The sequence below is a fragment of the Pongo abelii genome, chromosome 1 (assembly GCF_028885655.2).
Source record: "Pongo abelii isolate AG06213 chromosome 1, NHGRI_mPonAbe1-v2.0_pri, whole genome shotgun sequence".
Classification (NCBI taxonomy): Eukaryota; Metazoa; Chordata; class Mammalia; order Primates; family Hominidae; genus Pongo; species Pongo abelii.
In genome coordinates, this window is record NC_071985.2 from 177,321,102 (window position 1) to 177,334,898 (window position 13,797).

Genomic DNA, 13,797 nt, shown 5'->3' on the forward strand with positions numbered 1-13,797 from the left:
TATGCAGTTTGAAAAACACACAACATAAACTATAATGTTGGAGGAAAGTACAGAGGTTATCACTACTGTGTGGGGAGGAAACCACTATAATAAGTGTGTTAGTTTGCTAGGGCTGTCACAGCAAAGTACCACTTTGGGTGACTTAAACAACAGAAATGTGTTTTCTCACAATTCTGGAGGCTAGAAGTTTGAGGTCAAGGTTGTTGACCTGGTTGGTTTCTTTTGAGGCCTCTCTCCTTGGCTGGTAAATACCTGTGTTCTCCCTCTATATTCACACGCTCTTCCCTCTGTACATGTATGTGTCCTGATTTCATCTTCTTCTAAGAATATTAGTCATACTGGAGGAAAGCCCACCCTGATGAGCTCATTTTAACTGAATTGCCTCTTAAAGACCTTATCTCCAGATATTCTGGAGTCACATTCTGAAGTACTGGGGGTTATGACTTCCACATATGAATTTGCGGGGACACAACTCAACTCATAGCTGTGAGGAAGGGGTCTGATCCTATTTCTGAGGGCTGGCAATATTTTGACTTCAGACCTGGATGCTGATGATCACATCACATAGGATTTAACCTAATGATAATGTATGGCAGGGAACATTTGTGTCCTTTTTTAGATATGTTATGCTTCATGATACAAGGGTAAAAAACAGAGATACAATGAACACTATTAACTAGTCAGCTTTGAAAAAACAAAAATCCCAAAGTCTCAGTAGTTTATAATAGAAAACATCTATTTCTCACTCACATTACTTCTTGGTGGCTTTGAATCTTCTGGGCCTAGACTGAAGAAACAGCCTTTATCTGGGACACACCATCCTTGTGAAAATTAACGAAAACAAAAGACTTGGTAGAAACACATGATGCCCATTAAAGCAAAACTTAAGTGTGAAATATATTAATTTGTAAAAACATTAGTGGCCAGGTGCGGTGGCTCACGCCTGTAATCCCAGCACTTTGGGAGGCTAAGGTGGGAGGATCACGAAGTCAGGAGATCGAGACCATCCTGGCTAACACCATGAAACCCTGTCTCTACTAAAAATACAAAAAAATTAGCCAGGCATGGTGGTGGTTGCCTTTAGTCCCCGCTACTCGGGAGGCTGAGGCAGGAGAATGGCGTGAACCTGGAAGGCGGAGCTTGCAGTGGGCCGAGATCACGCCCCTGCACTCCAGCCTGGGCAACAGAGCAAGACTCTGTCTCAGGGAAAAAAAAAATTAGTGATCATTTTTAAGCACACATCAATGGGGACGGGTATAGACTCCTTCCCTGGGTGAGAGGCTTTGCAGATCACTGGCAACACTTTAAGGTGTAAAATCATCTTATAGAGACCAGGGATCAAATAACTTGAGACAATAAAATAATCTACCACAAAAACTCAATAGAAAATTATAGATGCGGAAAAAACTATTTGAGATGCAGACGACAAATTTCTGATAGATCAGAATATTTAAATACTTTAAATATGAAACTGCAGGAAAAAACAAATTGGAGAATGTGTTTTAGAAAGTTGAACTAGGAAAAATCTAAGTTTGACATAAAATTCTGAAGCCATAGATATGACTATATAAAAATAAAACACTTTGAGTTAGAAAAACCACAATACACGAAGTTAAAAGACAAATATTTGAAACTCAAATCATGGGCAAAGGGACAATTTTTCTGAGACGATGTGCTCTGCTCTGCAAGTTAATAGGAAAAGTTCTAACAACTTGGCATATTTTACCAAAAGAACATGAGAATATACCCATGTGTCATCTTTATTCCTAAGACCTGGACCATCCAGATGGACAGTTTCAAAAACTGAAATAAAAAAGTCTCAACCTCATGAAAAGGCCCCCAGCTGCATTTATAATAAATGCAACTTGAAACAACGATGAGACACCTTTTTTTACCTATCAGATGGGCAGAGATCACAAACATGCCAATCTGATAAGCAATGAACTCTGTGAGCCCACAACTAGTCTTATATGTTGTTGAGAGGAGTATAAATTATTGCCCCAATATCTATGGAAGGCAGTTTAGTAGTATCTCTAAAAATTTATTAAAGTACGTATCTTTTGAGTAAGTGGTTCCATTTCTAAATACGTATCCCACAGGTAACACATATACCAAAAAAACCATGTAGAAAGATATTTATTATAGCATTGTTTGTAAAAATTACAAAAGAGGAATAAAAACCTAAGTATAATTCTATAAAGCACTGGAAAAATAAATTATAGTGCATCCATACAACAGAATAACACACAACCATTAGAAGAATGGGACACTTCTATGTTTACTGAAATGGTAATTCTCCAGCATATATGAGGTGAAAAAAGGGAAATGTAGAAAAATTTGCATAGAAGGCCACCTTGTGTGGAAAAGAAAATGAACAGACTGCCTGAAAACTATTAACTGGCTGATTGTGTCTAGGGAGAAAAGTTGAGTGAATGGGAGACAAGCAATGGAAGGAGTCTTTTTCTCTATTGTACTCTTTCAGTTTTGTATCATGTGCCTGAATTACCTAATTATGAACAACAAACCAACCAGCGATCTAACAAACATGAACGAACAGCCCAGAAAAACTTAGAGGAGTATAAAGAACTGAAAAGACACCAGGATTTGTAATCAAATGGATCAGAGATCAAACCTGACCTAGCTCTACCAGTGGGACCATTGTTTCTCTAAGTTCTGTAAAATGCAAATCTGTAAAATAAGTATCATAATGCCTAACTAGCAGCATTGTTGAAAGAATTAGAAATAAGGAGCAGGAAGTCCTGGCTCAGTGACTAGTAGCCATCATTATTGAATTCTTTGAGTCATTTAACAATTGGGGAAATTAACACCCACAGAGAAAATGAAATTTATTTCAAGTCACATAGGAAGTTTAACACAATGTTCTTCCTCCAGGGGCCAATTAAAACTTTAGATTACTCTCTAGACTCTGCTGAAAATGAAGGCAATTCTCTTCAGGGCAGGGCAGAGCTGGATCTGTTGGGTGGTTCCAAGTTTCAGGTGCTATAGATGAGGGGCAATGTGGGTCTTCTGGCCTTATTTTCCTCATCATCATCCCAAAAAACTCAACCAGCATTTGGCTAGGGGTAGGGAGGGGCCTTCCGTTTGGTCTGGGGCCCCATCAGGGGGATGCCTGGTTAAATTTGAATTTTATATAAACAACAGATAAGTGCGCAATACAAGTATATCCCTAGTGGAACAGTAGAGGTTAAACAGGGCATAACTGTACCAAAAAAAAGTATTTGTTGATTATCTGAAATTCAAGTGTAATTGGATATTTCATTGTACTTTTATTTGCTAAATCTGGCAATCCTATCCATGAGTGGAGATGCCCACATGAGAATTCTTGCATTCACTTAGTAAAATAATGTCAAGCTTTTCAGAGCTACCATTTAAGAGCCACCCTTCCACGGACACTCTGCAGCATAAACCTGGAGGCAGGACTTGGGGCGAAGATTGAGAAATGAGAGAGGAAGGCACAACTGTGCATAATTAACCCATCACCTACAACTGCTGTCTCAGTTCCTCTCAGCTTTCCTTTTTCTTCCCTGATGAGATGCATGCCTTTGAAGTGAAAAGTGAGAAGAGGGATGAGAAAACAGGTGTTTTGGGCCCTTCCTGTGATGGCTCCATTTCCTGTGGCGCATGAACCAATGATGTTCGCCTTTAAAAGTGAAGCCTGGCCGAGCAGCGCTGGAGCGGGGGTGGGCGGGGGGGGTGGCTTTTTGCTTTTTCTTGGGTCAGTGCGTTTTACTAGTCTGTAGGCTGGCAGATTTGTAATAGGATGGTGCTGGGGGAGATAGAAATGGGAAAGAAGTAAGACGGTATTTGAATTCTTTTTATTTCAGCGGAACTCTCATTCTCTAGTCCTTCCTCCAGGACATGGAAAACTGTCTTGTTAACGTCTGTTAAAATTAGTAAGATTCTGACTTCTTCGAAAAAAAAAAAAAGGAGTTGGGGGTGTTATATTCTCACTTCTTCAGGAGAGTTGGTTCTTTACCTCATCTCTCTACCATAATTCCAAGTAAGCAGTTCTGACAAGCACTGGGAAACTGCACAGATTTGAGATATTTTCTTCTTCATTGTTATCTGTACTTCTCCTAGCCTGCTTTAAGGGAGGTGGAAGCTTGCTTTGCAAGAGCTCCTTCCCAGTTCCCTAAACGGGGTCCATCTCTCAGCTCTCAGTCAGTCTTTACTAGGAGAACCTATGCTGTCTATCATGGTAGCTGCTGATGATCCCTGTGATCTTAAGACAAAAAGAGAAGCTTTCCCCAGCTTACAAGAGGCTCGAGGTAGGGCTGAGCTGTTCCTTTACATAGGAAAGCTGTTTCTGACTACATGCATCTGTGTAATGTCTCTGCTGTCTTATACCAGGGTTTCTCAAAGCAAACTCAAGGTCAGGGCTTGGGCACTTCTTTGGAGCGTTCTATTCTTCTGGGTCAGGGTTTTCCATATATGGAGCAAACGAGAGCTCAAGTTGAACTGTGATTAAACCATATTACTTTGGGGTTTTACTACTCAAATATGCTGAAGTCTTGGCTAGATAAAATGCTAGGCTGATGCTAACACTCACTCCAGTCTATTTGTACTCAATAGTAGTTAATGACCAAGTACCAGCTGAATGGAAGGGAACAGATGAGGTACACCTGACGACTTCCATGGACGGGGAAGAGAAATGGTTTGGCACCTCTGACAGGCAGTCTGCTATTCCTTAATTTCACTATGTCTTACAAATGAAGATACTGAGAGTTGGACATGAAATAACTATCCAAATACCACGCAAAGTTTCCAAATTCAGGTTTAGTTTGGATAATCTAAGTTTAGCATAAGCCATGATGCCTGAATAGAGACCCTTGACCAGCAAGTCACTCAATCATTAAGCATTTGGTGTTAGGCATGTTAATCTGATAACCACAGATACAGGCTGCTTCCACCAATATGAAACAAATGTTAAGAGCAAACTTTTTTTTAACTTTCCCATCATTTACCCTAAATATCTGATTACGAAAGTTCAGGCACCTTAATTCCATCCCTTATAATCAAGGACCTAAAGTACATGGCCTCTGAGGTTGTAACTCTTTCTAACAGTCACTACCTCAGCTGAGCTCACTAACAAGGGAGTTCCTTAAGCCACCCCCTCAGTGAGAGGGCTAAGTGAATTTATCTCGAGCTGTGACTCCAGACAAGCACTCAAGCCTAACTGAAACATTGAGTCCAGCAGTCCATGGTCTGTAGTCTTGTCAGGAACGTTTCTTTAATCTGCTTGAAAAATGGTAGTTTAAGAATTTAAAATCTTAAGGCAAATGAGCATAAGTCAAAGATAAAGCCTTCCAATAGTCTTGATATCTAGTGTCAGAAACCTCTTAGATAGAGGTTGTTTCCCTTTTTGACTCTGCCTCTCCACTTTGCACAGACTCAAGTTTCTATAGCCTGTGGCCATGAGTTCCTCCAGTGATTTATTTCTGCCACTCAGAGTTAGGGCAACCAGCTGGTAAAACTATTTAAGAAGGACTGAATTGATTGTCATGACATGAGGTGTTGTAAGACTTGTAACAAGTTTATGGACCTCTGTGGAAATCTGAGTCATTTTTCTTATCACCCATATAAAGGTTTTAGGGCAAGCAGATGAATTGCACGGAGGTGGTTATTTGGCAAATAAGGGACATCTGGGCTATAGTAACAACAAGTAAACCTCTTTATCTGGGGAGAGGGGAGACTCTTGAATTACTTTCCCAAATTCAGCTTGGTCCTTAATTTTACAAGGACTTTGGAAAACATTTGGGTTAACTTATCTCTTGTAATACAGGCACAATAACTGAATATTCAAAGCACAAATATTGCTACTTGATGGCAGCACCTAGAAAGTCACCTGAAGTTTTTAATCATCTTAGATATTTTAAATGCCCAGAGCTGAGTATTTCCCAGGGTGCTTCCCACAAACAAGTCAAGTCCCTATTCCAAAAGAAAAGATCCTATGAACTGTGTACACATTAGCTCTTGATTATATGAAAGAACTTGATAAAACGTTGAGGTTAAAATGCCCTTGAAGAAGTAAGCTGTCAATTGCATTTGCAGAGGCTGGGTAGAATTTACCTGGGCACAGACTAGATGGGAAGTAAGAATAAACATGTGTAGGAAGGAGGCTTGAAGTGTGGGGTGCAATTTGGCACCCATTCTTAAAGCTCAGTGCTAAAAGCTGTCTTCACCTTCTGGTAGCAAAATGCTTTCATCTCTGTTTTTAGAACCTTTATTTTCACTGTAGTTGGCTCCAGCCTCAGAGCTAGTCATGTTTCCCTTAATACATGGTAAACTCTAAATCCTGTGCTTCAGGTCAGGCTATTATCCCTGCTTATAAAGCTCTTTCTACCTCTTCTCTCTGGTACTCTGCTTACAATTTGGTATCTAGTTGCAAAGTGGTTGCTTGGCTTTTCTGTGGTCATTGAAGTGTATGAATATGATAAGCGTGAGATTTGAAGTCATCTCAGTGCAAATCTAAGTGCTACTCTTGGTTAATCTCAAATTATTTTTCACCTATAAAACAAGAAAACCACCGCTTTGGAGGTTGTATTAGTCAGGATTCTCTAGATAGAGAACCAACAGGATGTGTATAGAAAGATTCATCACAAGAAACTGGTTCATACAACTATAGAGCCTAAGAAGTACCAAGATCTGCAGTTGGCAAGCTGGACTCCCAGGAGAGCTGATGGTCTAGTTCCAGTCCAAGTCTGCAGGCCTGATAACCAGGAGATGCAATGGAGTAGTGCTTGTCTCAAGGCCAGCAGGCTTAAGATCCTGTAAGAGCTGAAGTTTCAGTTGGAGTAGAAGGCAGAAAAAGGGATGATGTCCCACTTTGAAGGAAGTCAGGCAAGAGTCAGCCTTTTATTTTCTATTCAGGCCCTCAACTGATTAGATGAGGCCCATCACATTGGAGAGGGCAATCTGTATCTTTGGGTCTACCACCACGCCCGGCTAATTTTTTGTATTTTTAGTAGAGATGGTTTTCACTGTGTTAGCCAGGATGGTCTCAATCTCCTGACCTTGTGATCTGCCCACCTCAGCACTCCAAAGTGCTGGGAGTACAGGCATGAGCCACCGTGCCCAGCCTACCAACTGAAGTTTTAATCTCATCTGGAAACACCCTCGGGCTTTATTTTGACCACCCAAGTACCCAGAATGTTTGACCAAATACCTGGGAAGCTCATGGTCCAGTTAAGGTGACACAAAATTATAACAGATTTTCTTAAATGTCTATAAAGCACCTATTTGTACAGTACAATCTTATATGACAGTGTCTACTAACCAAGCTAATCTGTTACGGAAGGGAACCCTTTGCCTTTTGCTGCCACTACCTTGCATCAGTAAATGCCCAAAACTGTCTATTCATCTCAGTGGCTTTGACATTCTAATGCCAAATTAGTTTGAAAGTAGCAGAGAAGGGTAAACTGTAATTACTTAGGGGCAGCACGTAGAGTTTTTGTTGTAAATGCTGACGCCTGCAGAGAGCATATGGGTTAAAACGGCATGGAACAGATCTATAGAAGACAATGTAAGCCAGGTGGGGTGGCGGCGCATGCCTGAAGTCCCAGATACTCAGGAGGCTGAGGCTAGAGGATCCCTTAAGCCCAGGAGTTTGAGGCTGCAGTGAGCTATGATTTTGTCGCTGCACTGCAGCCTGGGTAACAGCAAGACCTCATCTCTATAAAATAACTTGATAACTACTTGTGTTACACTAATAGAAGGATAAGGAATCTAGTAACTGCTTCAAGCTACAAAGACCATACAAAATGGACAAACTTTCCATGTTCCAGAACCTACAAGCAGCTATTGCCTACCTCTGTTCCTGCATACCTGTCAAAGCTTCCCTACCAAGCTGAACTTGGGAAAGCAATTAAAGAGCCTCTTTCTATTCAGCGAGAGTGGTTGAGTGGCAGACCTATTGAGATGTCAGGTACACAATCTAATTTTAGCAGTTTCTCCAGCAGTGGCAAAGTCAAGATAGTAACATGAGGACATACCCTCAACATCCTCATGTGGCTTTGGGCCTCTTCTTTGAAACAATTCTAAAAAAACATTCAATCCTCATGCAACGCCTCAGCTGACACCAGATATGGTGAGGCCATTCAAATGGCAGGAAACCACTAAGTGTCTAAACCTGAGGTCCAGGCCAAATGAGTGCCTGCTCCCCCTTTTCTTCCTCCCATTGGCCTAGCAGCTGCCTCACCATGCTGCTGTGCCTCAGACTCTCAGGAGAACCATTTCTCTACAGGTGACTAAACACAATTTACCTGTGCTAAGTCAAAAAGACATTGCCAATAACCATGCACAGGGAAAGCATTTGGCAACTTCTCCTTGTCAAATGCCATGTAATGGTCGTGTTCCCCCTTGAGAAGCCATAATTACGGCCAGAGCTACTGGACTGTGATTTTTCTCACTGTTAGAATTTATAGTCTCTTGGGATATAGAGGAAAACATTTTTTCAAACCAAAAAGGATATCCTGTTCTGAGTAGGAAGGTGGCTGCCCCAAAACAGAGATACGAGGTGAGCAGGATTTTTGTTGTTAAACCCATAATCCATTTCTTTCTGAGAACAAAGAGGATAATTTTGTACTTGGAAGGCTTTGTAACGCAACACATCTTGGTGAAAGGTGTTAAATAAGCTACCTATGACACATTCTGACTCTTGTGGATACATTGTACCCTATCCTGGATGGAAGAGCTGCCTAAAAATGTGTGTGTGTAGTAGGAGGCTTCTGGTTTGGGGCCTAACGTCTGAAGAGCTTGTCACTCCTATCCCTGCGACTAGAAAAAGCTGAACAAATTAAAAATCAATACTTCCTACGCTGGGCGCTGTGGCTCATGCCTGTAATCCCAGCACTTTGGTAGGCCGAGGCGGGAGGATCACGAGGTCAGGAGATAGAGACCATCCTGGCTAACATGGTGAAACACCATCTCTACTAAAAATACAAAAAAAAAAAATTAGCTGGGTGCAGTGGCGGGCGCCTGTAGTCCAGCTACTCAGGAGGCTGAGGCAGGAAAATGGCGTGACCCTGGGAGGCAGAGCTTGCAGTGAGCCGAGATCATGCCACTGCACTCCAGCCTGGGTGACAGAGTAAGACTCTGTCTCAAAAAAAACAAAACAGAACAAAAACAAACAAACAATACTTCCTGGAGCCATCAGAATTGAGGTCATGGGACAAGTTGCTGTCTCCAGAACTGGAGAGACAGAAAAGCATACAGAGGATAACTTACCAAGTCAGAAACCTACTAGCAGAAGCCTTTGCAGGACCAAGCACTGAGGTAGGAAACCTGTACTGTAACTGAATTGCTGGAGGTTTAGCGTGGGCAAGTTTGAGAGTTAAACTCTTTCTTGGGAAGTAGGGGGCACACTCTTGTGAGTTTTAATTCTAGGAGCCCTACCAACTTCTTATAGTGAAGATAAGGGGGAAAATCCCCTCCTGCTTCTGGTAGAGGAGGGAAAAAGTAACCATTTTAAAACACACCAGAGCATTCTATTCTTCTGCCTCAAAGAAATTATTTTACCGAAACCTAAACTACTGGCGTTTTATCAGAGCCTAACTGACTAGGGGGAAACGAAAAGCTCAGCTGCATCATGCTCCAGCTATCTTGTCTCAAGTTGGAGGAAAGGGGAAAAAAAAAAAAAAAAAAAAAAAAAAAACTGAGAAGCACTTGTGAAGATCACAACCCAGGCAAATAGGCTCACCAAAAGACTGAGACCTCACAAAGACTGAGGACTCTAGGATACCTCCTCTCCCCTCACACTTCACTACCAAGTTAGTTCTCCTGTGCAGGGGCAGGGAAATGCAATTGAAAAAACTGCACATCTCAGGCCTCATTTAAGAAACCTCTAAACTCCAGAGACAATGAGCAACAGAAACCAAGACCCTAAAGGGGAAAGCCTAGCCTCTGACACAGCTACGGCAAGCAGCAAACGAGCCAAACACAAACCTATTTACGTCAATTCCTTTTACCCGGTATATAATGTCCACCTTCCAATAATTTTTTCCAAAATATGCTAAAAGACAAAAATACAGTTTGAGAAGGCAGAGCAAATATCAGAACTAGACTTTCATGGCAAATACATTGGAACTAAGACTAGAAATTTAAAACCATGCCTATAGAGAAAGAGAAGAATTACATTGGACTTCAGAAATCAAGCAAGAGTGGAGTGACATATTAGTTTGAGGGGGGTTCAGGGGAACCACCAACCTAGAGAACTCTTATACACTGACTTTCTCCCTCAAAAGTGGAGAAACACTGAGCCAAACATTAAGGGAATTTGTTGCCAGTAAACCTACCTTGCAAGAAATGCTAAACTCTTCAGAAGGAAAATGATGTAGGTCAGACTCAGATCTACATAAAGAACATTAGCAGAGGAATAAGTTAAGGTAAAATCTATTTTCTTAATGGATCTGGCTTGTTCAAAATAGCAAAAATATACTTGATTACAGCTTGTGGATAAAGGAAATGAAAGACAAATATTAAGGTTCAGGAGGGAGGAATTGGGAGTATATTGTGATAAGGTAATTGCACTAAGAAGTGAGATGGTCTTACGTGAAAGAGGGCTTATATTAGCTGTAAATGTACACTGCAGTCTCAAAAGCAACCAGCAAAGTGTAATTGATATACTAAGAGGAGAAAAAAGGCAATCATACAGAATGCTCAGTTAAAACCAGAGAAAAGCAGAGTAGAAGACAAAAAAGACCAAGGGCAACTAAAAGGAATCAATCCAACTATATCAATCTTAAACATTGATGGTCTAAATACACCAATTGTCAATGTCAAACAAGACCCGACTCCATGTTGTCTACCAAAAACATGTTAAATAGGCTTGTATATATATATAATCTTTAGTCTATCAGCTGTGTGTGTGTGTATATATATATATATATATCAGATATATACCTGATGGTTTAGCTCTGTGTCCCCACCCAAATCTGGAATTGTAACCCTCACATGTCAAGGGAGGGACTTGTAATCCCCATGTGTAGAGGGAGGGAGGTGTTTGGATCATGTGGGCAGTTTCTCCCATGCTGTTCTCATGATAGTGAGTTCTGATGATATCTGATGGTTTTATAAGTGTGTGGCAATTCTCCTGCTTGCACTTCTCTCTCCTGCAACCATGAGAAGAAGGTTCTTGCTTCCCCTTTGCTTTTTGCCATGATTGTAAGTTTCCTGAGGCCTCCGCAGCCATGTGGAACTGTGAGTCAATAAAGGCTCTTTTATAAATTACCCAGCCTTGGTTATTTCGTTATAGCAGTGTGAAAACTGACTAATACAATACCATACTAATCTGGTTATGTTCAGGTTTGTTCCCGGCTGTTTTACCTGTATGTTAAATGAACTGTTGTCAGGCCTATTTGAGTTTATGAATTAACTTAGCAAGTCTGACAGAAATGAGTTTGTAATGGACAGTTCTAGACTCATGGGCACTTGGAGCTCTCTGGTCAAGCTCTTGGTCTCAGCAACATGACAGCAACTTCTTGAATACAATTCTCCATCATGAATAGCAAGGGCTTTGCTCTGTATTAGTCAGGGTTCTCTAGAAGGACGGAACTAATAGGATAGATGTATATATGAAGGGGAGTTTTAAGAAGTATTGACTCACATGATCACAAGGTGAAGTCCCATAATAGGCCATCTGCAGGCTGAGGAGCAAGGAAGCCAGTCTGAGTCCTAGTACCTCAAAAGTAGGGAAGCCAACAGTGCAACCTTCAGTCTGTGGCTAAAGGTTCGAGAGCCCCTGGTGAACCACTGGTGTAAGTCCAAGTGTCCATAATCTGAAGAACTTGGACTCTGACGTTCAGGGGCAGGAAGCATCTAGCACAGGAGAAAGATAAAGGCCAGAAGACTCAGCAAGTCTGTTCATCACTTTCTTCTGCCTGCTTTATTCTAGCCGTGTGGGCAGCTGATTGGATGGTACCCACCCAGATTGAGGGTGGGTCTGTCTCTCCCAGTCCACTAACTCAGATGGTAATCTCCTTTGGCAACACCTTCACAGACACAAATGGGAACAATATTTTGCATCCTTCAATCAAGTTGACAATATTAACCATCACATGCTCCAAACCCATGTTCTTCTTTTAACAAACATGGCAAACCATGTCATTAAACTAGCCATCTATTTTTTTGTCTTCACCTGATCATGTTTGGTTACTACTTGTTCAATTTGTTTACAAAATAGGATTATCTTAGAAATTTTGGAGGTATTTACTAAAAGACACAGGCTCCATTGTGGGAGGAGGGGGATGGGAAAGCTTGTTGGATAGTCAGGGAAAAGTCAAGCCTTTATCAGCTCTATCCATACAGGGTAAAATGATTTAAGGTTTGCATAAGAGGTCATACTGCACAGCAGTGAAGACTAGTTCTTAACAGTTTTATTTTTGGATTGTATTTGGTGAAGATTCCTCTTAGAGGCTACCATTTGACTTGACTTCCTCTTGGACAAATACCACTAACAAGCCCAAATTAGGGAGAAGCACTCTAGGAAGATGCATAAGTGATGCTGGGAGTATTAAATAGTCCATTAAGTCTGGAAAACTGGAGAGACTTAAGTGTCAAGAGAATAGACTCTTATAATTCAAATTCTTACCTCTTGGAGCCAGGAGAGGGAAGACTTGCATGAAGTGTGGTAGAAAGTCTTAAAGATCAAATTCCACTTGCACCTTGAGTTTTTGGCTCACCAATGAAAGGAATGGAAAATATTACCCACTGTTTTCATGCTCAGAAGGCAGATTAATCTGGGATACCAAATACTTTAAACTCCCAAAATGGAAATGGAAGGCCCCTGATAGGATATGAGGCATTGTCTGACATGCAGTTCATGTAAAAATGAACAGACAAGCTGACTAATCAGTTGTTCACATGCAAATTGTCCCCCAAGGACTGACAGTGATTGCAATTGGTGTTCTTAATAGTTCTGGGAAGCAGAAAACCAGGGACCTTGCTCTTCAAACATTTATACCACAATGGAATATTTGACTGGTATTTCTAAGTCATAAAAGATAATGTAAAACAGATGCCTTTACCTTTAGAAGTTTAACTTGGTTTTGATCAATAATAAGCTTATCTTAAACTTAGTGGAAGAGACATGGAAATGTTCAGTCTTTCCTTCATTAATACCAAGACTTGATTTTTAAAATAAAAAGCTAAAGTATTGTCCAAACATAACGGTAATTGTTTCTTAGCAATATAGGACTTTTAGAAATAACCAAGCAAGCTTACAACCTTGAAAATAGGCTTAGAACAATGAGCATATACCTGTGGATCTCCCTTTACCTAAATGCAGTTTTGGACTCTGTCAAGGAGTCTACAAATCTAGATTTTGATAAATGAATCCTCTTGTCAGAACTTGAGTTCCCTGTGGTATGAGTTATTGGACAACACTTATATCTTCCTAATATACAAGTTCCCTAACTTGGTAACAAAAGCTTAGAGAGGAATAACTTCATAGCATGTAACATTTGTGTTCTTTGTGCCAAGCACTATTAGGTGCTTTATACAGTACCTTGTAAACCCATGATACTTGCTATTAAAATATACCCCCTTGACAGATGAGTAATTTGAGGAACAGGATAAGCAAATAACCTATTCTCACATTGCTGCGACTTAGGCCCATGAAATCTGAGTCTGAAGCCACTTCTTGAGTAACCTATATTCTACATGTCAGAGGCATATCAGCCTCTGGAAGCTCATGAGTTATGCAGTTATTCCTTATGTATCTCAACCACAGGGCGGTAGTGAGGAACCTGCTAGTGTTGTCTGTCAGCTGTGACTCTGGTA

General features: G+C 40.8%; 1 long non-coding RNA gene across 1 annotated transcript in view; it reads right to left on the reverse strand.

The window, feature by feature from the left end:
• LOC112133146 (uncharacterized) overlaps nucleotides 1-11,786 on the reverse strand; it is an 86,565-nt gene extending 74,779 nt beyond the window's left edge. Inside the window, exon 1 of the long non-coding RNA XR_010138949.1 lies at nucleotides 11,624-11,786. This is a non-coding gene — a long non-coding RNA (uncharacterized LOC112133146). The remainder of the gene's footprint in view (nucleotides 1-11,623) is intronic.
• Nucleotides 11,787-13,797: the final 2,011 nt, after the last annotated feature.